The sequence below is a fragment of the Arachis ipaensis genome, chromosome B8, assembly GCF_059453495.1.
Source record: "Arachis ipaensis isolate K30076 ecotype BB chromosome B8, ASM5945349v1, whole genome shotgun sequence".
In the NCBI taxonomy this organism is placed as follows: Eukaryota; Viridiplantae; Streptophyta; class Magnoliopsida; order Fabales; family Fabaceae; genus Arachis; species Arachis ipaensis.
This window is the reverse complement of record NC_142443.1, coordinates 98,574,367-98,598,484: the sequence shown is the minus strand read 5'-3', so window position 1 is coordinate 98,598,484 and position 24,118 is coordinate 98,574,367. Positions and strand designations below refer to the sequence as shown.

The 24,118-nt window shown below is 39.9% G+C and overlaps 3 non-coding genes and 1 pseudogene across 3 annotated transcripts; 2 read left to right on the top strand and 2 right to left on the bottom strand.

The window, feature by feature from the left end:
• Positions 1-4,812: 4,812 nt before the first annotated feature.
• Positions 4,813-4,916, bottom strand: LOC148548969 (small nucleolar RNA R71). The gene has a single exon (XR_015897215.1). It is a non-coding gene; the product is annotated as a small nucleolar RNA R71 (small nucleolar RNA).
• Positions 4,917-5,557: 641 nt separating this feature from the next.
• Positions 5,558-7,059, top strand: LOC148548968 (uncharacterized; annotated as a pseudogene).
• A 2,616-nt stretch (positions 7,060-9,675) lies between these two features.
• Positions 9,676-9,779, bottom strand: LOC148548967 (small nucleolar RNA R71). Its single transcript, XR_015898269.1, has one exon. It is a non-coding gene; the product is annotated as a small nucleolar RNA R71 (small nucleolar RNA).
• A 10,626-nt stretch (positions 9,780-20,405) lies between these two features.
• LOC148548966 (small nucleolar RNA R71) lies at positions 20,406-20,513 on the top strand. Its single transcript, XR_015897731.1, has one exon. It is a non-coding gene; the product is annotated as a small nucleolar RNA R71 (small nucleolar RNA).
• Positions 20,514-24,118: the final 3,605 nt, after the last annotated feature.

Sequence of the window (24,118 nt, the reverse complement as noted above, 5' to 3'; positions counted from 1 at the left end):
TTTCAGGTATTTTCTGGCTGAAATTGAGGGACTTGAGCAGAAATCAGATTCAGAGGTTGAAAAAGGACTGCTGATGCTGTTGGATTCTGACCTCCCTGCACTCAAAGTGGATTTTCTGGAGCTACAGAACTCGAAATGGTGCGCTTCCAATTGCGTTGGAAAGTAGACATCCAGAGCTTTCCAGAAATATATAATAGTCCATACTTTGGCCAAGAATAGATGACGTAAACTGGCGTTCAACACCAGTTTTCTACCCAACTCTGGCGTCCAGCGCCAGAAAAGGATCCAAAACCAGAGTTGAACGCCAGAAATGGATCAAAACCTGGCGTTCAACTCCACGAAGGACCTCTACATGTGCAACACTCAGGCTCAGCCCAAACACACACCAAGTGGGCCCAGGAAGTGGATTTATACATCAATTACTTACTCATGTAAACCCTAGTAGCTAGTTTATTATAAATAGGACCTTTTACTATTGTATTAGGCATCTTTGATCAGTCGTATGCTATCTTAGATCACGTTTGAGGGCTGGCCATCTCAGCCATGCCTGGACTTTCACTTATATATTTTCAACGGTAGAGTTTCTACACCCCATAGATTAAGGTGTGGAGCTCTGCTGTTCCTCAAAGATTAATGCAAGTACTACTATTTTCTATTCAATTCATCTTATTTCGCTTCTAAGATATCCATTCGCACCCAAGAACGTGATGAAGGTGATGATTATGTGTGACGCTCATCACCATTCTCCCCTATGAACACGTGCCTGACAAACACTTCCGTTCTACATGAAATAAGCTAGAATGAATATCTCTTAGATCTCTTAACCAGAATCTTCGTGGCGTAAGCTAGAATGATGGCGGCATTCAAGAGAATCCGGAAAGTCTAAACCTTGTCTGTGGTATTCCGAGTAGGATTCAATGAATGAATGACTGTGACGAGCTCCGAACTCGCGATTGCAGGGCGTTAGTGACAGACGCAAAAGGATAGTAAATCCTATTCCAGCATGATCGAGAACCGACAGATGAATAGCCGTGCCGTGACAGGGTGCGTGAGCATATTATTCACTGAGAGGATAAGATGAAGCCATTGACAAGGGTGATGCCTCCAGACGATTAGCCGTGTCGTGACAGGGCATTGGATCATTTTCCCGAGAGATGACCGAAAGTAGCCATTGACAGTGGTGATGTATCACATAAAGCCAACCATGGAAAGGAGTAAGACTGATTGGATGAAGATAGCAGGAAAGCAGAGGTTCAGAGGAATGAAAAGCATCTCCATTCGCTTATCTGAAATTCCTACCAATGATTTACATAAGTACCTCTATCCCTATTCTATTATTTATTATTCGAAAACCCATTACTGTTTGATATCCGCCTGACTGAGATTTACAAGGTGACCATAGCTTGCTTCATACCAACAATCTCCATGGGATTTGACCCTTACTCACGTAAGTATTACTTGGACGACCCAGTGCACTTGCTGGTTAGTTGTATCGAAGTTGTGAACCATGGTATTGGCACCATGTTCTTGGCACCATTGCCAGGGAAAGAAAGAGCCATGAATTCTACATAATCAAAGTGTAATCACGATTGCGCGTACCAAGTTGCTCACATTGCCAAGGATTGTTTGAGCCTGGACATCACAATTTCGTGCACCACCTAGCAAGTTCAACGAGAAAGAAGTGGGATTAATTGAGATGATTCTTCAGGATATTAATGTATGTTATTAAAAAAATCCTTTGTAATGGACTAATGGTATTTATATTTTTTGACTCTCTTTTGATTATTGACTATTCCAACTAAACATCTTTCAGGGTGATAAGATTCATGCTTCAATTCCTAACCCGGTTTTGAAAAAGTGGTTGGGTAACATCTAAGAGTTCTGCATGTATGTGATGAGTAACTTCATAGTTGTTGATAACAAAATCAAGTCTAGGGTAACTTCAGTAAAGTGGATCCTCACTTTCTCCAATAGGACCATTGTAAGTCCAGTCGAAAATCCAAGCTATTCCCTTGAAGCATTTCGATTGAAGACTATTCCTGAGTTACTAAATGCTGAAAAGCTTGACAATACCGAACTGTTTGGTTAGTTCGAAATGCATTACTGAAAGCTATCTTAATATGTGTATATTATATTGTTGGCAAAAAATCTGAAAGTTATCTTGGTGTTTATTACTTAAATGTTTCCATCCCCAGATTTTGACTATACTCAATGTGTTTTCTTTCTAGACATGATTGCAGAGGTTGTTGGGAAAGAGGATCCACGAGAGTTGGTTACTGATGCGTGAGCATCTTATCTATCTTTTCCTAGTAAATTTGCATCTAAATTGTTGAATTTAATTAAGAATTAATTATATTTTAGCCACTATGGATGCTATTTTGAGTTTTGTACAATACTATTTATTTTAGGTAGCATTTGGCGGAATTTGATGGAGTTTCTGCAGAGAAAGAGAAGAAGTCAAGGAGATGACCAGCGAATACCGACGCGGACGCATGGCTCACGCGATCGCGCGGAATAGAGGAAATCGCAATGACGCGATCGCGTGCCTGACGCGAACGCGTGGACTGGAATCTGCACAAATGACGCGAACGCATGGACGACGCGGACGCGTCACATGAGCGATCTACAGAAAATGTAGAAAAATGCTGGGGCGATTTCTGGGCCGTTTTGACCCAGTTCTTAGCCCAGAAATCACAGATTAGAAGCTGCAGAATGGACAAATCAAGTTGTCCCCACCCATCATCTGAAGACTTGTTAATTAATTCGAATTTAAATTCAAATTTTATTTTAGGAAAAGATATTATTTTAATTTTAATTTTAGATATTTGATTTTTAAATTTATTAGGATTAGTTATAAAAAGGGATCTGATGCCATCAGATTGTAACGCTGTACATTTTTACCTGAATCCTTATTTTCTCTTTTCCATGAGCAACTAAACCCCCACTGTTAAGGTTAGGAGCTCTGTCTATTGTATGGATTGATAATATTATTTTTCTATTTTAATTCATGTTTTGATTTATATTTCAATAATTGTTTTCGTTCTTTATTTTATGAATTTGGGTGGAACGGAAGTATGACCCATGTTCTATTTGAGTTCTTGTAAAACTTGGAAAAGCTCTTTACTTGAACAATAGCTTGAAAACATATTATCCTGAATTTCTAATTGTTTGTATTTAACGGGATACGTGACATATAATCCCTTTATCTTTGAATAATTAGGATTCTTGTGGCATATAAACTAGGATTCGATCATCACCCTCTAATTGGAATTAATTGACCAAGGAATTGGCAGTTGATGAATTTTAGAGGAGACTAGGAAGGTCTAAGGAATTAGGGTCTAGTCATAAATAGTTTGCCATGAATTAAATCTTGCATAATTAAAATAGTTAATAAGAAAAGTCAATCAAGAAAATAGATAACTCTGAAGCCTTAACTGCCTTCTCTATATATTATTCCCAACTTAATTACTTGCCCTTCTTCAATATTTTTTATATTGTTTAATCTCTTTTATACTGTATCTCAACACCAATTTTTGTTTGTCTAACTAAGCCTATCAAACACTATTATTGCTTAGTCCATCAATCCTCGTGGGATCGACTCTTACTCACGTAAGGTATTACTTGGTACGATCCGATGCACTTGCCGGTTAGTAAGTGTGGTTGTAAAATACCACATCAAGTTTTTGACACCGTTGCCGGGGATTGACTGTGATTAACAACTATTCATTGTTTGATTGCTTAGATTAGATATTTTTTCTTTATATTTTATTATTATTATTATTATTTTTCATTTGCATTTTTTTTACGTTATTTTTTCTTTTTTTTTTTACGTTAAGTTTTTTTTTTTCATTTTCGTTTACGTTATTTTTTTCTTTTTTTTTTTCCTTTTCGTTTACAATTCCCCCCCTCTAGTTTCGTTATTTCTTTTTTTATTTTTATTTTATTTTCTTTTTATTTCCATTTTCCTTTATTTTCGTTTTCGTTTCTTCCCATTTTTTTTATATTCTATTAGTTTTATTTTATCTCTAAAAAAAAATTTATATGATAAATAAATAAATAAATAATAATTTTAGTATTAATATTTTTTTTATTTCTTGAAATCCAGTTAATTCTATTTTGATTTTTTCTGTTTATTTTTCCTTTTAAATTTTTGAATTTTTTTATTATTTATTTATTTAGTATTTTTATTTTATTATTTTACACAAATTACCTCACAGGGACTTCTCTGCACTCTGACGTAGAGAGTCCCAATTTTTTTCTTGTTTTCTGCTTGTGTATGCGTAGGAATAGAGACAAAGAACATCTCTTAGACTTTGATCCTGAACCTGAAAGAACTTTCAGGCAACGTTTACAACAAGCAAGACTTTCAAGGCTGCAGAATCCACTATGGCAAATAATAATGCTAATGCCAATGTGGTAAATCTGAATGGGGATGATCAACAGAGGAGAGTGCTTGGCTCTTATTCTGCCCCTACTGCGGATCTTTATGGAAAAAGTATTGTGGTGCCTCCTATAACTGCAAACAACTTTGAGTTGAAGCCACAACTGGTCACCTTGGTGCAGCAAAACTGCCAGTATCATGGACTTTCTCATGAAGATCCAAATCAGTTCATATCTAATTTTCTGCAGATATGTGATACTGTGAAGACAAATGGAGTGAATCCAGAGGTGTACAGACTCATGCTTTTCCCGTTTGCTCTGAGGGATAAAGCAAAGCTATGGCTAGATTCCCAACCAAAGGAGAGTCTGAATACTTGGGAAAAGGTCGTTACTGAATTTCTCACTAAATTTTTCCCACCAAAGAAGCTGACTAAGCTTAGGTTGGAGGTTCAGACTTTCAGACAGAAGGAGGGTGAAACTCTTTATGAAGCTTGGGAGAGATACAAGCTACTGACTAGGCAATGCCCTCCTGACATGTTCTCCAAGTGGACCCAACTGGATATCTTTTATAAAGGCTTAGGAGAGATTTCAAAGATGAGCTTAGATACCTCTGCAGGCAGTTCATTGCACAAGAAGAAGACACCAGAGGAGACTATTGAGCTGATTGAATTAGTTGCAAGCAACCAATATCTCTACTCATCTAACAGGAATCCTGTGAACTCTGAAACCTCTCAAAAGAGAGGTGTGTTGGAAGTAGAGGCTGTTAATACTCTTCTTGCTCAGAACAAGCTGATGTCTCAGCAAATAAATCTACTTACTCAACAGATGGGTGGCATGCAAGTCTTAGCTATCAACACCCAAAATTCACCACAGGAAGTCTCCTATGACATGGCAGGTAACTTTATAAAATGATAATTATGATTATGCTCAACCTTCTTCTGAACAGGTGAATTACATGGGGAGTGGTCCTAGAAATCCCAACAATGATCCATATTCTAAGACATACAACCAGGGATGGAGGAATCACCCAAATTTTGGATGGAGGGACCAACCTCAGAGACCTCAGAACATCAACAATAGTTCTCAGGGTGGTTTCCAGTAGAACAATGATTTGGAAGCAATATTGACAGGTTTTAGACAAGAAACCAGAGCATCCATCAAGAACCTGGAAATTCAAATGGGTCAATTAGCCACAAAGGTCAATGAAATTGATCAGAGGACCACTAATAGCCTTCCTGGTAACACAATTCCAAATCCAAGAGAGGAATGCAAGGCTATCACCATAATAAGTGAACAAGTGGCAAGTGCGGAAGCACAATTTATGCAGGAAACCAAGGCCTCCATTAGAAACTTAGAGGTGCTAGTGGGCCAACTGAGCAAGCAAATACTTGAGAGGTAAGTACAGTTCAAGGTGATACAGTGGTGAACCCAGGAGAAGATTGTAAGGGTATTCAATTAAGAAGTGGTAAAGTAGCTGGCTCTGAGACCAAGGCCAATGAAGAGCTAGTTGAAAAGGAAGCTCCTGAGGAGAAGAAGGAAGAAGTAGAACACGCCCCTCCAAAGCGTGCGGACAACCCATTCCCAGACTCTCTTGACACTTATCCTACTTTGCCAAAGGTTCCTGAATACAAGCCTAAAATGCCATATCCTCAGAGACTTCAAAAGGAGACCAAGGACAAACAGTTTTCAAAGTTCTTGGAAGTCTTCAGAAAGCTAGAAATAAATATTCCTTTTGCTGAGGTTTTGGAGCAAATGCCTATCTATGTCAAGTTCACGAAGGAGCTGTTGTCAAAGAAAAAGCATTTAAAGGGAGATGAGACAGTAGTCCTGACTAAGGAATGTAGTGCTGTTATTCAGAATAACTTGCCAAGGAAGATGCCGGATCCAGGGAGCTTTCAAATTCCATGCACCATTGGGAGCACAACCTTTGAGAAAGCTCTATGTGATCTAGGGGCAAGCATAAATCTAATGCCCTTATCTGTGATAAAGAAGCTACAAATCCAAGAGGCACAACCCACAAAAATAGCATTACAGATGGCAGACAAATCTATGAAGCCTGCATACGGATTAGTGGAAAACATCTTGGTTAAAGTGGGTAAGTTCTTCCTCCCAGTAGACTTTGTGATTCTTGACACAGGGGAGGATGAGAATGCCTCTATAATTCTAGGAAGACCATTTCTAGCCATTGGAAGAGCTCTGATTGATGTAGAAGTGGGTGAATTAGTGCTTAGAGTGCATAATGAGCAACTGGTCTTTCATGTCTTCAAAGATGTACATTCAACAGGTGAAGAAGAGAGGTGTATGCAGGCTGAGCTTATTGATCCAAACCTTCAAGAACCCTCTGATGATGCACAGCAGAATTTGCAACTCAAACCTCCTGTGGTGACAACCACTAAAATTCCGCCTGACATCAAACCTAAGTTTGGTGTTGAAACTGCATCATCCACCAAGGAGGAGGTCCCCAAAAAGAAAAAAATACCCAGAGGATGGAGAAACAAAAAGATCCCCACTGAAGGTTTCTCCCCAGGAATGAAGGTGGTGTTGACCAGCAATCCAGCATGGGTTTATACAGTAATCAAAATCCTCTCTCTGAAGCATATTGAGCTACGTTATGGAGACACAGGAAAGAAGTTCAAAGTAAGGGGTGAAGAGCTGAGCCCCTATGATCCTCCTCCTTAAAGGAGCTGATCGTCAAGCTAGTGACGATAAAGAAGCGCTTGTCGGGAGGCAACCCGATAATTTCGTATCCTTAGCTATTTTTAGTAGTAGTAGTTTTCTTAGTTATTTTATTTTTATTGGGTTCTTACTAATTTTCTGATCATGCAGCTATGTTCTTCCAGGAACCGAACACCTCAAGCTATAATTTAAATAAAAAAAGCACCCGACGTGCCAGCGTCGTTGACGCGAACGCGTCATCTAGGGGTGCCAGAAAAAAATAAAAAGTTACAGAGAGTTGCGCGGGAGTGGCGCCAGAATGGAGCCTTTCGCACAAACAATCCCACGCGATCGTGTACCTCACGCGTTCGCGTCGTTTGTGATTTTCGCCATTCACGCGGTCGCGTCATCGACGCGATCGCGTGACCTGCAAATTCGACGTAAAAGAGCGTTTGGGCAGAGAGTTGTGCCAGCTTGGGGCAAAAAGTGTGCTAAAAGCACAAATTTGGTCACGCGGACGCGTGACTGACGCGTTCGCGTCAGTAGCATATATGGCCATCCACGCGGACGCGTGCCTGACGCTATGATGCCAGGGCATTTTGGCCAGTTTCACTGACCTTTTCTTTACTGATTTTAGGGTAGTTTCATTCATTTTCTTAGGAAATAAGCTAGTTTTAGGTAGATATTCACTTACACCTGGATTCAAGCATACATTGTGCATTTTACATGATTTTATGAGGATTTTGCATGAGTTTAGTGACAAATTGTATGCTGCATTACCCATGACTTGGACTAGAACTTTGATGCACTCTATTGCCTGATTTCAGGACCAAAGGAAGCAAGGAATGGGAGGTAACTTGCAGAGTTAATGAGAAAAGTGACTGCTAATAACGCTCTTGAAGCTATCATTACCCACGTTAAGAGTCACGTTAACTAAGTTAACGTGAACTCTAATGTGAAGAAGGGAATTTGAGCCAACGTTAGTGACACTTAACATTATCACTAACGTTGGCCAATGCTCACAAGTGGCCACGTTAGAGTCCACGTTAACTTAGTTAACGTGGCCTCTAACGTTAAAAAGGGGAAAGGAAGCAAACGTTAGTGACATTCAACATTGTCACTAACGTTTGCCTAAGTGCACAATGCCACGTTAACTCCCACATTAACTTGGTTAACGTGGAAGCTAACGTGAAGAGGCAAGAGTGGTCGACAACGTTAGTGACACCCAACATTGTCACTAACGTTGAAAGCAACCACACAACCCCAAGGAGCCACGTTAACTTCCACGTTAACTTAGTTAACGTGGAGGCTAACGTGAGAGAAGAAGGTGATGGCCAACGTTAGTGACACTCAACATTATCACTAACGTTGGAAGGAGCCACACAAGCCACTATGAGCCACGTTAACTCCCACGTTAACTTAGTTAACGTGGAAGCTAACGTGGATGAGTAAAAGATGAGCCAACGTTAGTGACACTCAACATTGTCACTAACGTTGGGAATGGCTAAGCAATGCCACGTTAAAGAGCCACGTTAACTAAGTTAACATGGGCTCTAACGTGAGACATGGGGGCACATTGGAACGTTAGTGACAATGTTGAGTGTCACTAACGTTCTCGAAGGATGGCAAGCCCACGTTAAAGAGCCACGTTAACTAAGTTAACGTGGGCTCTAACGTAGGAGCAATGGGGGCTTTTCAACGTTATTGGGAAAGTTAAACCCCAATAACGTGTGCGAAGGACCTAGAGGCAACGTTAGTGGCAACGTTTGTGCCACTAACGTTGAAGTTAACATGGCTTTTACTTAGGAACGTTAGTGAGAAAGTTGATTGTCACTAACGTTCTCGAACTCATATTTTCACTAAACGTTAACACCCCTAACGCCCTGAGCTCAAGTCTCTGCCCACTTCACACTTTCTCTCTGCAAGTAAAGCCAAGCCCAAATGAAGAAAAGAACTGCTTCAAACTCAAGATCCAAACGCCCAAGACTTGAAGAACCAACTAGAAGATGAGAAGAGTAGTATATATAGGAGTAGCTTTGAATTATTTGAGAGAGTTCTGGGAGTTGGAAAATAGCATAGAACTACTTCCTGTATTTACTTTCTCTGCACTTCTAGTTTTTATTATGTATTCTCCATCTTTGTTTTTATTTTCCAGAGCTATGAATAACTAAACCCCTTTCATTGGGTTAGGGAGCTCTGTTATAATTTGATGGATCAATACTAGTTTTCATTATTCTTCTTCTATCTTTTCTCTTGATTTTACTTGAAAGCTTTCGATCTTCATCCAATTGGATAGTGATCTTGGAAAAGAAACTATTCATACTTGGATCTCTTCTGAACCTTGGAAGAGGAATGAAGAGATCAAGATAGAAATGCTTTCTCATGCTGGACCAAATTGGGTTTGGATGGATATGTGACTATAATCCTCTCAATACTTGGTTTGGGAAATGCATGTGGTATAATCAGTGACCATACTTCATCTCTTCTCATGAGCAATTGACCAAGGAATTGGCTATTGATCAAGATTTGAGAGATTGAATTGCCAAGGAATTGGAATTCGATCACTTAAGATTGCCAAGGAGATCAATGAATGCATCAACCCAAACCTTAGCAAGATTTTACCCTCCTCAAAGAATCAATAGGCTGAGAGCTGAGGTACAAACCTTCAGGCAACAAGATGGTGAGACTCTATATGAAGCATGGGAGAGGTTTAAGGACCTAACAAGGAGGTGTCCATCTGACATGTTCAACGAATGGGTGCAGCTGCACATTTTCTATGAAGGGCTCTCTTATGAGTCAAAGAAGGCCGTAGACTATTCATCCGGAGGATCTTTGAACAAGAAGAAAACCATTGAGGAGGCTATAGATGTCATTGAAATAGTAGCAGAGAACGACTACTTCTATGCTTTCGAAAGAGGAAACACAAGAGGAGTAATGGAGCTAAACAATGTAGATGCTTTGTTGGCCCAAAACAAGCTCATTACCCAGCAGCTGGCTGACCTCACCAAGAAGATGGAGAGGAACCAAGTGGCAGCAATCTCCACTTCATCAACAACCCAAGAAGGAGTGAATGAAGAAGCAGAGGGTAGTCAGGAGCAAGCCAACTACATTGGGAATTCACCTAGGCAGAACCATGATCCATACTCCAAGACTTACAACCCTGGATGGAGGAATCACCCAAACTTTGGGTGGGAAAATCAACAAGACCAAAGCCTTGATCAAAGACGCCCAAATCCAAACAATGCAGCTCACCAACACTTCACATCTAGATCATATCAACATCCCAATAACAACACCTCTCCACATTCATATCAAGGCCAGAACAACCCTCCTCAACCTGACCTATCATCATTTGATGAAAGAATCTCAAGAATTGAAAATTTACTTGAAGGCATATGCAAGGATATCCAAGACAACAAGGTGTTCAAGGAGGAAGTGCGAGCCAGTTTCAAGAACCAGGGAGACACAATCAAGAGGTTGGAATCTCAAGTAGGATATCTCTCTGAGCAAATTCCCAAACCCACAGATGGATTTCCAAGTGACACAGAGAAGAATCCGAGAGGTGAAACAAAGAAAGTAAGATGGGAAGATTGCAAGATGGTCACTATAAGTGATAAGGAGACTGAGGACAAGCCAAGCAAGCTGTCAGAACAGCTTGAAGATACCTCAACAGAGAAGGAGGAAAAAGAATACCAAAAACCAGAAATATCAAAACAGGAGCTGCTGAGACTCTATGCACCTTTTCCACAACTACTCAATGGTGTTGTGGAGAAGAGAATATACTCAAGATTTCTTGACTTGTTTGCATCTTTGCATGTGAACATACCATTCATCAAGACTATCCAACAAATGCCTGCATATATCAAGTATATGAAGGAGCTGCTTCCTAGAAAAAGCTCACTCAAGGGAGGCCAGACTATAGTGATGAACAAGGGGTGCGGTGCCCTCATTCAACCACAGTTACCTAAGAAAAGAAAAGATCCAGGGAGTTTTCATGTCCCCTGTGCCATAGGAGAAACAATGTTTGATAGAGCACTCTGCGATTTGGGAGCGAGCATCAACTTAATGCCCTTAGCCCTGGTGAAGAGACTGCAGATCAATGAGATATTGCCCGCAGATGTGGTCATCAGGCTGGCTGACAAAACTCAAAAACAAGCAATAGGGGTGGTGGAAAATGTGTTGTTAAAGGTTGGAAAATACTACCTCCCAACAGACTTTGTCATCTTGGACATGGAGGAGAGTCACACTCACCCAATCATATTGGAAAGACCATTCCTAGCTACAGCCAGAGCATTCATAGATGTGGAGCGATGGGAGCTAATATTGAGGATCCATGATGAACAACTCAGCTTCAATGTCTTCAAACTCTCCCAAGAAGCTGACCAAGAAAATAAAGAACCAAGCAATGATCATAATGAGATGCTGACAGAGGAAACAAGCACTGAGGCACCCCCAACGCATCCGAAAACCCCACTAAATGATGAACAAGGCAAACAGCAATCATCACAGCTCAAGGAGAAGCTGGAGGAACCTAAACCACCAGAGGCATGTGAAGACAACAACAAAATGCACTTAGAAGAAGAAGTCGCCAAGAGCAGGGAAGCATCAAAAGAGACAAAGAAGAAGGTACCAAGGGGTGGAGGAACAAGAAGATCCCTACGGAAGATTTCTCTCCAGGAGATAAAGTGATCTCAGCTTACTTCTCAGATATCCCCCCTAATCTCCCGACTGTACCATCTCAGTTACCTAAGGTCTTCACTATTAACAGAGTCCTCTCCTTGGAACATGTGGAGATCATTGATACAACCAATGGATATAAGTCCAAGGCAAGAGGGGAGGACTTGAAGCATTATCAACCTCCCTGATGAAGGAGAAACGTCAAGCTAGTGATGCTAAAGAAGTGCTTCATGAGAGGCAACCCATGTTTTATTAGCTTTTACTATTGAATAAGTCAATATTCATGAATTCCAACTCAAACTTGGTGAAGTCCTTATATTGCAGTATATAGTGAAGAACAAGTTTGGTATTCAAAGCGTACCAAGAAAGCATGAATGCAACAGAGAGCATGCTAGTCTTGGAGCTTTGAACAAGACTTTTGATCACAGTGCTCCAAACTAAGTTTGGTATCACCCCATGGTGCCACCAAAACGCATATAAGGATACACAGTTAGTTGGTTAGTTGGAGTTCATGAATAAACAATCTCATCTTTTCATCTCTTTATTATTTTAGCCGTAAAAATTTAAAGTGATTTATTTTTGTGATGATTCTTACTTTTCTTATTTTGTCTTTATAGGGAAAGGAAAGGAACATTGAAAGAGATTGATTGGATAATTTAATGGGAAAGGTTCGGCCAATTCATGAAGAGGGCACTACACACGTGCCTCAAGAGGAATGCATTGGGAATGGTTGCCATGCAACATTGGAGGAAGAACAAACTTGGAAAGCGAACCAACTCCATCATAAAGTTGAGAATCCTCGTGCTTACTCCATACACATCCCCATCCGTTCATCATACACCAACCCCATCAATCCACACCTTTCATCTCTTTATCACTTTTCTATATAAGTGAATCAAATTCACATCATCTCCACATTCGAAATTCATACCCCTTGCACTTCACTTTCCAGCAACCAATTCTTCAACCTCCCACTCTCTAAACCCCACATCTCTTCCCTTCACTACACCCTTTTTGCTTTAACTTCATTCATGACATCATCAAGCTCCAAGAGGTAGAAGAGGAAGGAACTAACGGATAACATTCCCTTCGACGAGAAGAGATTCAAGACTGCCTTTCATGAACGAGAATTTGAGCGGATAAAGCTCAAAAAGATACTGCCCGAGTTAACCTTCCAAATCAATGAAGACGAATGCCCACAGATTCGGGAGAAGATTGAAGAAAGAGGGTGGCAATTGCTCATCAATCCAGAGGGAAAGATCAATACAAACCTCATCAAAGAGTTCTATGCAAATGTGGTCAGAGAAGATAAAACCAGAGCACCAACCTTCAAAAGCTATGTAAGGGGAAAGGAGGTAGACTTCAGTCCAAATGCTATAATAAGAACTCTTCACCTGAAATCACCACACTTTGATGAGCTTAGCTATCATACAAGGATAAGTAAAAGCCAAGACAATGATGAGCTCACTGAGATAGTGACTGACATCTGTGTTATAGCAGCTGACTAGGAGAGGTATGGAGATGGGAGACCCAGGTTCATCAAGAGGGGAGACCTTAGCCCAGAAGCCAAGGGGTGGTTTGAACTCGTGAGGAGGTCTATTCTCCCAGCTGCAAATAATTCAGAGGTAAATATTAATCGAGCAACTATGGTACATTGCCTAGTACAAGGTGGAGAAATCAACGTGCATGAACTTATAGCTGAGGGAATTCAAGATTCAGCTGAGAAGCTTGAATCAGGTGCCAGGCTTTGGTACCCCAGCACCATTCTCCGATTGTGCACAAAGGCCAAGGTGGTCTTTGAAGATAGTAATCCAGACTGGGTTAACCCAGGGAGGCTAATAACAACCCAGCGTATGGCCTATACTACACCTGCTCAACAACAAAGAAGGCCACAAATAGGGAAATTAAAAGCAAGGGAAGAAACTCACCAAGAGGAGTCTCATCAGGAAGAATATCAACAGGGAGAGCATCCTTACCCAACCAATCTGAATATGAATCACCTTCTAAGAGCTATTGAAGATTTGGGGATGAGTGGTATACGAAATTGTTACTCAGGTTGTGAATTATTGTTCGAAATTGATTCCCTGGCGATGGCACCAAAAACGGATACACATAACCATGGTCTAAACATATCTTCACAACTTCACATAACTAACCAGCAAGTGCACTGGGTTGTCCAAGTAATAAACCATACGTGAGTAAGGGTCGATCCCACGGAGATTGTTGGTATAAAGCAAGCTATGGTCACCTTGTAAATCTCAGTCAGACGGATATAAAATAGTTATGGAGTTTTCAAAATTAATACTAAAATAAGGATAGAAATACTTATGTAAATCATTGGTGAGAAGTTCAGATAAGCGTATGGAGATGCATTCATTCCTCTGAACCTCTGCTTTCCTGCTGTCTTCATCCAATCCGTCTTACTCCTTTCTATGGCTGGCTTTATGTAAGGATGTCACCGGTGCCAATGGCTACTTTCAATCCTCTCAGGAAAATGGTCCAAATGCTCTGTCACAGCACGGCTAATCGTCTGGAGGCATCACCCTTGTCATTGGTTGCATCCTATTCCTCTCTGTGAAAATGGTCCGATGTGCTGTCACTGCATGGCTAATCATCTTGGAGGTTCTCGATCATATTGGAATAGAATTTAATATCCTTTTGCGTCTATCACTACGCCCAGCACTCGCGAGTTTGGAGTTCGTCACAGTCATTCAATCCCAGAGTCCTACTCGGAATACCACAGACAAGGTTTAGACTTTCCAGACTCTCATGAATGCCACCATCAATCTAGCTTATACCACGAAGATTCTGATTAAGAGATCTAAGAGATACTCATTCAATCTAATGTAGAACGGAAGTGGTTGTTAGGCACGCGTTCATAGGGAATGATGATGATTGTCACGTTCATCACATTCAGGTTGAAGTGCGAATGAATATCTTAGAAATTGAATAAGTTGAATTGAATAGAAAATAGTAGTACTTTACATTAATCCTTGAGGAACAGCAGAGCTCCACACCTTAATCTATGGAGTGCAGAAACTCTACCGTTGAAAATACATAAGTGATAATGGAGTTCGTTTGTCTCGGCCCTAGAGGGGAACCAGAGTAACAAAGACTTGATCACAGGATCAAAAAATACAATCCAGGATGTCTAATACAATAGTAAAAGGTCCTATTTATAATAAACTAGCTACTAGGGTTTACAGAAGTAAGTAATTGATGCATAAATCCACTTCCAGGGCCCACTTGGTGTGTGCTTGGGCTGAGCTTGAAGTCTACACGTGGAGAAGTCATTCTTGGAGTTGAACGCCAGCTTTTGTGCCAGTTTGGGCATTGAACTCCACTTTGCAACTTGTTTCTGGCGCTGGACGCCAGAATTGGGCATAGAGCTGGCGTTGAACGCCAGTTTGCATCGTCTAAACTTGGAAAAAGTATGGACTATTATACATTGCTGGAAAGCCCTAAATGTCTACTTTCCAATGCAATTAGAAGCGCGCCATTTTGAGTTCTGTAGCTCCAGAAAATCCATTTTGAGTACAGGGAGGTCAGAATCCAACAGCATCAGCAGTCCTTCTTCAACCTCTGAATCTGATTTTTGCTCAAGTCCCTCAATTTCAGCCAGAAAATACCTGAAATCACAGAAAAACACAAAAACTCATAGTAAAGTCCAGAAATGTGAATTTAACATAAAAACTAATGAAAACATCCCTAAAAGTAACTAGATTCTACTAAAAACATACTAAAAATAATGCCAAAAAGCGTATAAATTTTCCGCTCATCACAACACCAAACTTAAATTGTTGCTTGTCCCCAAGCAACTGAAAATCAAATAGGATAAAAATAAGAGAATATACTATAAATTCCAAACTATCAATGAAACATAGCTCCAATCAAATGAGCGGGACTTATAGCTTTTTGCCTCTTGAATAGTTCTGGCATCTCACTTTATCCGTTGAGGTTCAGAATGATTGGCATCTATAGGAACTCAGAGTTTAGATAGTGTTATTGATTCTCCTAGTTCAGTATGATGATTCTTGAACACAGCTATTTTATGAGTCTTGGCCGTGGCCCTAAGCACTTTGTTTTCCAGTATTACCACCGGATACATAAATGCCACAGACAAATAATTGGGTGAACCTTTTCAGATTGTGACTCAGCTTTGCTAAAGTCCCCAATTAGAGGTGTCCAGGGTTCTTAAGCACACTCTTTTTTTGCTTTGGACCTTGACTTTAACCGCTCAGTCTCAAGTTTTCACTTGACACCTACACGCCACAAGCACATGGTTAGGGACAGCTTGGTTTAGCCACTTAGGCCAGGATTTTATTCCTTTAGGCCCTCCTATCCACTGATGCTCAAAGCCTTGGGATCCTTTTTATTTACCCTTGCCTTTTGGTTTTAAGGGTTATTGGTTTTTTGCTCTTGCCTCTTGGTTTTAAGAGCTTTTGGCTTTTTCTGCTTGCTTTTTTTTTCTTTTTCTTTCTATTTTTTTTCGCCTATTTTTTTTTTCTGCAAGCTTTGTTCTTTGCTGCTTTTTCTTGCTTCAAGAATCATTTTTATGATTTTTCAGATTATCAAATAACATGTCTCCTTGTCATCATTCTTTCAAGAGCCAACATATTTAACATTCTTAAACAACAACTTCAAAAGACATATGCACTGTTTAAGCATACATTCAGAAAACAAGAAGCATTGTCACCACATCAATATAATTAAACTAAGTTCAAGGATAAATTCGAAACTCATGTACTTCTTGTTCTTTTGAATTAAAACATTTTTCATTTAAGAGAGGTGATGGATTCATAGGACATTCATGACTTTAAGACAAAGTTACTAACTACTAATGATCATGTAATGAAGACACAAACATAGATAAGCACTTAACATAGGGAAAACGAAAAATAGAGAAAGTAAGAACAAGGAATGAGTCCACCTTAGTGATGGTGGTGTTTCCTTCTTGAGGAACCAATGATGTCCTTGAGCTCTTCTATGTCTCTTCCTTGTCTTTGTTGCTCCTCCCTCATTGCTTTTTGATCTTCTCTTATTTCATGAAGGATGATGGAGTGCTCTTGATGTTCCACCCTTAGTTGTCCCATGTTGGAACTTAATTCTCCTAGGGAGGTGTTGATTTGCTCCCAATAGTTTTGTGGAGGAAAATGCATATGAGGCATCTCCGGGATCTCATGGTGATGAGCTTCCTGTGCCTCTTGAGCTCCATGAATGGGCTCTCTTGCTTGCTCCATCTTTTTCTTAGTGATGGGCTTCTCTTCCTCAATGTGAATGTCTCCTTCTGTGGAAGCTCCAGTTGAGTAACATAGATGGCAGATAAGATGAGGAAAAGCTAACCTTGCCCCAGGAGAGGGCTTTTCGGCTATTTTGTAGAGTTCAAAGGAGATGACTTCATGAACCTCTACTTTTTCTCCAATCATGATGCTATGGATCATGATGGACCGATCCACAGTAACTTCAGATCGGTTGCTAGTGGGGATGATGGAGCGTTGGATGAACTCCAACCATCCTCTAGCCACAGGCTTGAGGTCCAATCTTCTTAGTTGAACCGGCTTGCCTTTGGAGTCAATCTTCCATTGAGCCCCTTCCACACATATGTCCATGAGGACTTGGTCCGACCTTTGATTAAAGTTGACCCTTCTAGTGTAGGGGCGTTCATCTCCTTGCATCATAGGCAAGTTAAATGCCAACCTCACATTTTCCGGACTAAAATCTAAGTATTTCCCCCGAACCATTGTAACATAGTTCTTTGGATCCGGGTTCTTACTTTGATCATGGTTCTTGGTGATCCATGCATTGGCATAGAACTCTTGAACCATTAGGATGCCGACTTGTTGGATGGGATTTGTTAGAACTTTCCAACCTCTTCTTTGAATTTCATGTCGGATCTCCGAATACTCATTTCTTTTGAGCTTGAAAGGGACCTCGGGGATCACCTTCTTCTTGGCCACAACATCATAGAAGCGGTCTTGATGAGCTTTGGAGATGAATCTTTCCATCTCCCATGACTCAGAGGTGGAAGTTTTTGTCTTCCCTTTCTCTTTTCTAGAGGATTCTCTAGTCTTAGGTGCCATCAATGGTAATGGAAAAAAAAACCTTATGCTTTTACCACACCAAACTTAGAATATTGCTCGCCCTTGAGCAAGAGAAGAAAGAATAATATGAAGAAGAAGAAGAAAATATGGAGAAGAGGGGGACGGTGTGTTTCAGCCAAGAAGAGAAGAGAGGGTTGTGTTGTGTGAAAATGAGGAAGAATGGAGGGCTATATATAGGGACGGGAGGGTGGTTTAAGTTTCGGCCATATGGGTGGATTTGGGTGGGAAATTGATTTGAATTTTGAAGGTAGGTGGAGTTTATTGGGTAGGTTTATGGGGAAGAGTGTTTATTGGGAATAGAGGATGATTGAGAAGAGAGAAGAGAGTGAGTAGAGGTAGGTGGGGATCCTGTGGGGTCTACAGATCCTAAGATGATCCTGTGGGGTCCACAGATCCTGAGGTGTTCAAGGATTTACAACCTTGCACCAAATTAGGCATGTAAAATGCCCTTGCACACAACTCTGGGCGTTCAGCGCTAGGTTGGTGCCCATTTTGGGCGTTCAACGCCCATTTGTTGCCCATTTCTGGCGTTGAACGCCAGAACCATGCTTGTTCTGGGCGTTCAGCGCCAGCTCTTCTCCAGGGTGCAATTCTGGCGTTCAGCGCCCAGATGCTACCCATTTTGGGCGTTCAACGCCCAGATACTGCCCATTTTAGGCGTTCAGCGCCAGAACCATGCTTTGTTCTGGCGTTGAACGCCAGACAGGTGCTTCCTCCAGGGTGTGATTTTTCTTCCGCTGTTTTTGATTCTGTTTCTAAATTTTTCGTTTATTTTGTGACTCCACATGATCATGAACCTAAGAAAACATGAAAAACAAAAATAAAATTAGATAAATAAACATTGGGTTGTCTCCCAACAAGCGCTTCTTTAATGTCAATAGCTTGAAAGTGGGCTCTCATGGAGCCTCACAGATGTGCAGAGCTTTGTTGAGACCTCCCAACACCAAACTTAGAGTTTGGATATGGGGGTTTGACACCAAACTTAGAGTTTGGTTGTGGCCTCCCAACACCAAACTTAGAGTTTGACTGTGGGGGCTTTGGTTGACTCTGCTTTGAGAGAAGCTTTTTCTGCTTCCTCTCCATGGATGCAGAGAGAGATCCTTGAGTTGTAAACACAAGGTTGTCCTTATTTAATTGAAGGATCAATTCTCCTCTGTCCACATCAATCACAGCTCTTGCTGTGGCTAGGAAAGGTCTTCCTAGGATGATGGATTCATCCTCTTCCTTTCCAGTATCCAGGACTATGAAATTAGCAGGGATGTAAAGGCCTTCAACCTTTACTAACACGTCCTCTACTTGTCCATAAGCCTGTTTTCTTGAATTGTCTGCCATCTCTAATGAGATTTCAGCAACTTGCACCCCATAGATTCCCAGTTTCTCTATTACAGAGAGGGGCATGAGGTTTATTCCTGAACCAAGGTCACACAGAGCCTTAAAGATCATGGTGCCTATGGTACAAGGTATTATGAACTTTCCAGGATCCTGTCTCTTCTGAGGCAATGTCAGTTGATCCAGATCACTTTGTTCATTGGTGAACAAGGAAGGTTCATCTTCCTAAGTTTCAATACCAAATAATTTGGCATTTAGCTTCATGATTGCACCAAGGAACTTGGCAGCTTGCTCTTCAGTAACATCCTCATTCTCTTCAGAAGAGGAATACTCATCAGAGCTCATGAATGGCATAAGGAGGTTCAATGGAATCTCTATGGTCTCTAGATAAGTCTCAGATTCCTTAGGTTCCTCAGAGGGAAGCTCCTTATTGATCACTGGACGTCCCAGGAGGTCTTCCTTCTTGGGATTCACGTCCTTCTCCTCTCTTGTGGGTTCGGCCATGGTAATTAATTCAATGGCCTTGCACTCTCCTTTTGGATTCTCTTCTGTATTGCTTGGGAGAGTACTAGGAGGGATTTCAGTGATCCTTTTACTCAGCTGGCCCACTTGTGCTTCCAAATTTCTAATAGAAGACCTTGTTTCATTCATGAAACTCACAGTGGCCTTAGATAGATCAAAGACTAAATTTGCTAAGCTAGATGGATTCTGCTCAGAATTCTCTGTCTGTTGCTGAGTGGATGATGGAAAAGACTTGCTATTGCTAAACCTATTTCTTCCACCATTATTAAAGCCTTGTTGAGGCTTTTGATCCTTCCATGAGAGATTTGGGTGATTTCTCCATGATGGATTATAGGTGTTTCCATATGGTTCACCCATGTATTTTAACTCTGCTATTGCAGGGTTCTCAGGATCATAAGCTTCTTCCTCAGAAGATGCCTCTTGAGTACTGTTGGATGCTGCTTGCATTCCATTCAGACTCTGAGAAATCATATTGACTTGCTGAGTCAATATTTTGTTCTGAGCCAATATGGCATTCAGAGTATCAATTTCAAGAACTCCCTTCTTCATAGGCGTCCCATTACTCACAGGATTCCTCTCAGAAGTATACATGAACTAGTTGTTAGCAACCATGTCAATGAGTTCTTGAGCTTCTGCAGGCGTTTTCTTTAGGTGAAAGGATCCACCTGCAGAAGTATCCAATGACATCTTTGATAGCTCAGATAAACCATCATAAAATATATCCAGGATGATCCACTCTGAAAGCATGTCAGAAGGACACTTTTTGGTCAGCTGCTTGTATCTTTCCCAAGCTTCATAGAGGGATTCACCTTCTTTCTGTCTGAAGGTTTGAACATCAGCTCTAAGCTTGCTCAGCTTTTGAGGAGGAAAGAACTTGGCTAAGAAAGCCGTGACCAGCTTATCCCAAGAGTTCAGGCTATCTTTGGGTTGAGAGTCCAACCATATTCTAGCTCTGTCTCTTACAGCAAAAGGGAAAAGCATGAGCCTGTAGACTTCAGGATCTACTCCATTAGTCTTAACAGTATCACAGATCTGCAAGAATTCAGTTAAGAACTGAAAAGAATCTTCAGATGGAAGTCCATGAAACTTGCAGTTCTGCTGCATCAGAGAAACTAGCTGAGGTTTCAGCTCAAAATTGTTTGCTCCAATGGTAGGAATGGAGATGCTTCTTCCATGTAAATTGGAATTAGGCGCAGTAAAGTCACCAAGCATTCTCCTTGCATTATTGTTGTTGGGTTCGGCTGCCATCTCCTTTACTTGTTCGAAATTTTCAATAAGGTTGTCTCTGGATTGTTGTAATTTAGCTTCTCTTAATTTTCTCTTAAGAGTCCTTTTAGGTTCTGGATCAGCTTCAACAAGAATGCCTTTTTCTTTGTCCTTGCTCATAAGAAAGAGAAGAGAAAAAGAAAAGAAGAGGAATCCTCTATGTCACAGTAAAGAGGTTCCTTATTGTTAGTAGAAGAAGAAAAGGAATAGGGGTGAAGAAGAATGAAGAATCCAAACACAAAGGTGATGATAGGAGCAGAGATGTGAGATGAAGAGAAGTGTTAGTAGATGAATAAATAAATAGAAGGGGATGAGAGGAGGAGAGAATTTTCGGAAATAATTTTTGAAAAAGAGTTAGTGATTTTCGAAAATAGCTTTTGAAAAAGGTTAGTAGTTTTTCGAAAATTCAAATAAAAAATAAAATAATTAGTCTAATTAAAAAGAAATTTTGAAAAAGAGGGAAGATTTTTTCGAAAATTAGAGAGAGAGAGTTAGTTAGGTAGTTTTGAAAAAGGTAAGAAACAAACAAAAAGTTAGTTAGTTAGTTGAAACAAATTTTGAAAAGATAAGAAGTTAGGAAGTTAGAAAAGATATTTTGCAATCACTTTTTTGAAAAAGGTAAGATAAGAAGATATTTTTGAAAAGATATGATAGAAATTAGTTTTTGAAAAAGATTTGATTTTTAAAATCTCAATTAATGACTTGATTCACAAGAAATCACAAGATATGATTCTAGAACTTAAAGTTTGAATCTTTCTTAACAAGTAAGTAACAAACTTGAAATTTTTGAATCAAAACATTAATTGATGATGTTATTTTCGAAAATATGATGTAAAATTAAGAAAAAGATTTTTGAAAAATATTTTGAAAAAGATAAGATTTTTTTAAATTGAAAATTTGATTTGACTCATAAAAACAACTAGATTTTAAAAATTTTTGAAAAAGTCAAATCTAATTTTCGAAATTTTAAGAGAGAAAAAGGGAAAGATATTTTTTTGATTTTTGAATTTTTATGATGAGAGAGAAAAATAAGAAAAATGATGCAATGCATGAAAGTTATGGATCAAAACAATGAATGCATGCAAGAATGCTATGAATGTCAAGATGAACACCAAGAACACTATGAAGATCATGATGAACATCAAGAACACATTTTTGAAAAATTTTTTAATGCAAAGAAAACATGCAAGACACCAAACTTAGAATTCTTTAATGCTTAGACATAAAGAATTCAGGAATGCATATGAAAAACAAGAAAAGACACAAAACATGCAAATGCAAAGATCAAACAAGAAGACTTACCAAGAACAACTTGAAGATCATGAAAAACACTATGAATGCATGAATTTTTTCGAAAAATGCAAGATGCACATGCAATTGACACCAAACTTATAACATGACTCAAGACTCGAACAAGAAACACAAAAAAATATTTTTGATTTTTATGATTTCTAATTTTTTGTATTTTTATTTTATTTTTTCAAAAATTATTTTGGAAAAGAAAAATAAGGATTCCAAAATTTTTAATATGAATTCCAGGAATCTTGCCATGTTAGTCTAAAGCTCCAATCTGAGGGTTAGACATGGCTTAATAGCCAGTCAAGCTTTAGCAGAACTTTACATTCAGTAGCCAATTTGCTAAGAAAGATAAAGAGGCTCTTCTCTTGAGTCCAAAAGAATTGAGACATGGCCTTACAGCCAGCCAGACTTCAACATGCTTTATGAAACACTAGAATTCATTCTTAAAAATTCTGAAGAAAAATATATTTTTGAAAACGTTTTTTTTTTCTTTTTTTTCGAAAACAGATGAGAAAATTTTTTTGAAAGATTTTTGAAAGATTTTTGAAAAGAAAAAAGAAAATTACCTAATCTGAGCAACAAGATGAACCGTCAGTTGTCCAAACTCGAACAATCCCCGACAACGGCGGCAAAAACTTGGTGCGCAGAAATTGTGATTACACTTTAATTATGTAAAAATTCATCGCTCTTTCTTTCCCTGGTAATGGCGCCAAAATCATGATGCCAATACCATGGTTCACAACTTCGCACAACTAACCAGCAAGTGCACTGGGTCGTCCAAGTAATACCTTACGTGAGTAAGGGTCGAATCCCACGGAGATTGTTGGTATGAAGCAAGCGATGGTCACCTTGTAAATCTCAGTCAGGCGGATATAAAATAGTAATGGGGTTTTCGAAAATAATTAATAAAACAGGGATAGAAATACTTATGTAAATCATTGGTCAGAATTTCAGATAAGCGAATAGAGATGCTTTCGTTCCTCTGAACCTCTGCTTTCCTGCTATCTTTACCCAATCAGTCTTACTCCTTTCCATGGCTGGCTTTATGTAATGCATCACCATTGTCAATGGCTACTTTAGGTCTTCTCTCGGGAAAATGATCCAAATGCCCTGTCACGGCACGGCTAATCGTCTGGAGACATCACCCTTGTCAATGGTTACATCCTATCCTCTCAGTGAAAATGGTCAACGCACCCTGTCACGGCACGGCTATTCATCTGTCGGTTCTCGATCATGCTGGAATAGGATTTACTATCCTTTTGCGTCTGTCACTACGCCCAGCAATCACGAGTTTGAAGCTCGTCACAGTCATTCAGTCATTGAATCCTACTCGGAATACCACAGACAAGGTTTAGACTTTCCGGATTCTCTTGAATGCCGCCATCATTCTAGCTTACACCACGAAGATTCCGATTAAGAGATCTAAGAGACACTCATTCAATCTAAGGTAGAACGGAGGTGGTTGTCAGGCACGCGTTCATAGGGAATGATGATGATTGTCACGTTCATCACATTCAGGTTGAAGTGCGAATGAATATCTTAGAAGCGAAATAAGATGAATTGAATAGAAAACAGTAGTACTTTGCATTAATCTTTGAGGAACAGCAGAGCTCCACACCTTAATCTATGGAGTGTAGAAACTCTACCGTTGAAAATACATAAGTGATAATGGAGTTCATTGGTCTCGGCCCCAGAGGGGAACCGGAGTAACCAAGACTGTGAATACAATGATAAAAAGTTCTATTTATAATAAACTAGTCACTAGGGTTTACAGAAGTAAGTAATTGATGCATAAATCCACTTCTGGGGCCCACTTGGTGTGTGCTTGGGCTGAGCTTGAGTGTTGCACGTACAGAGGTCATTCCTGGAGTTGAACGCCAGTTTTGGTG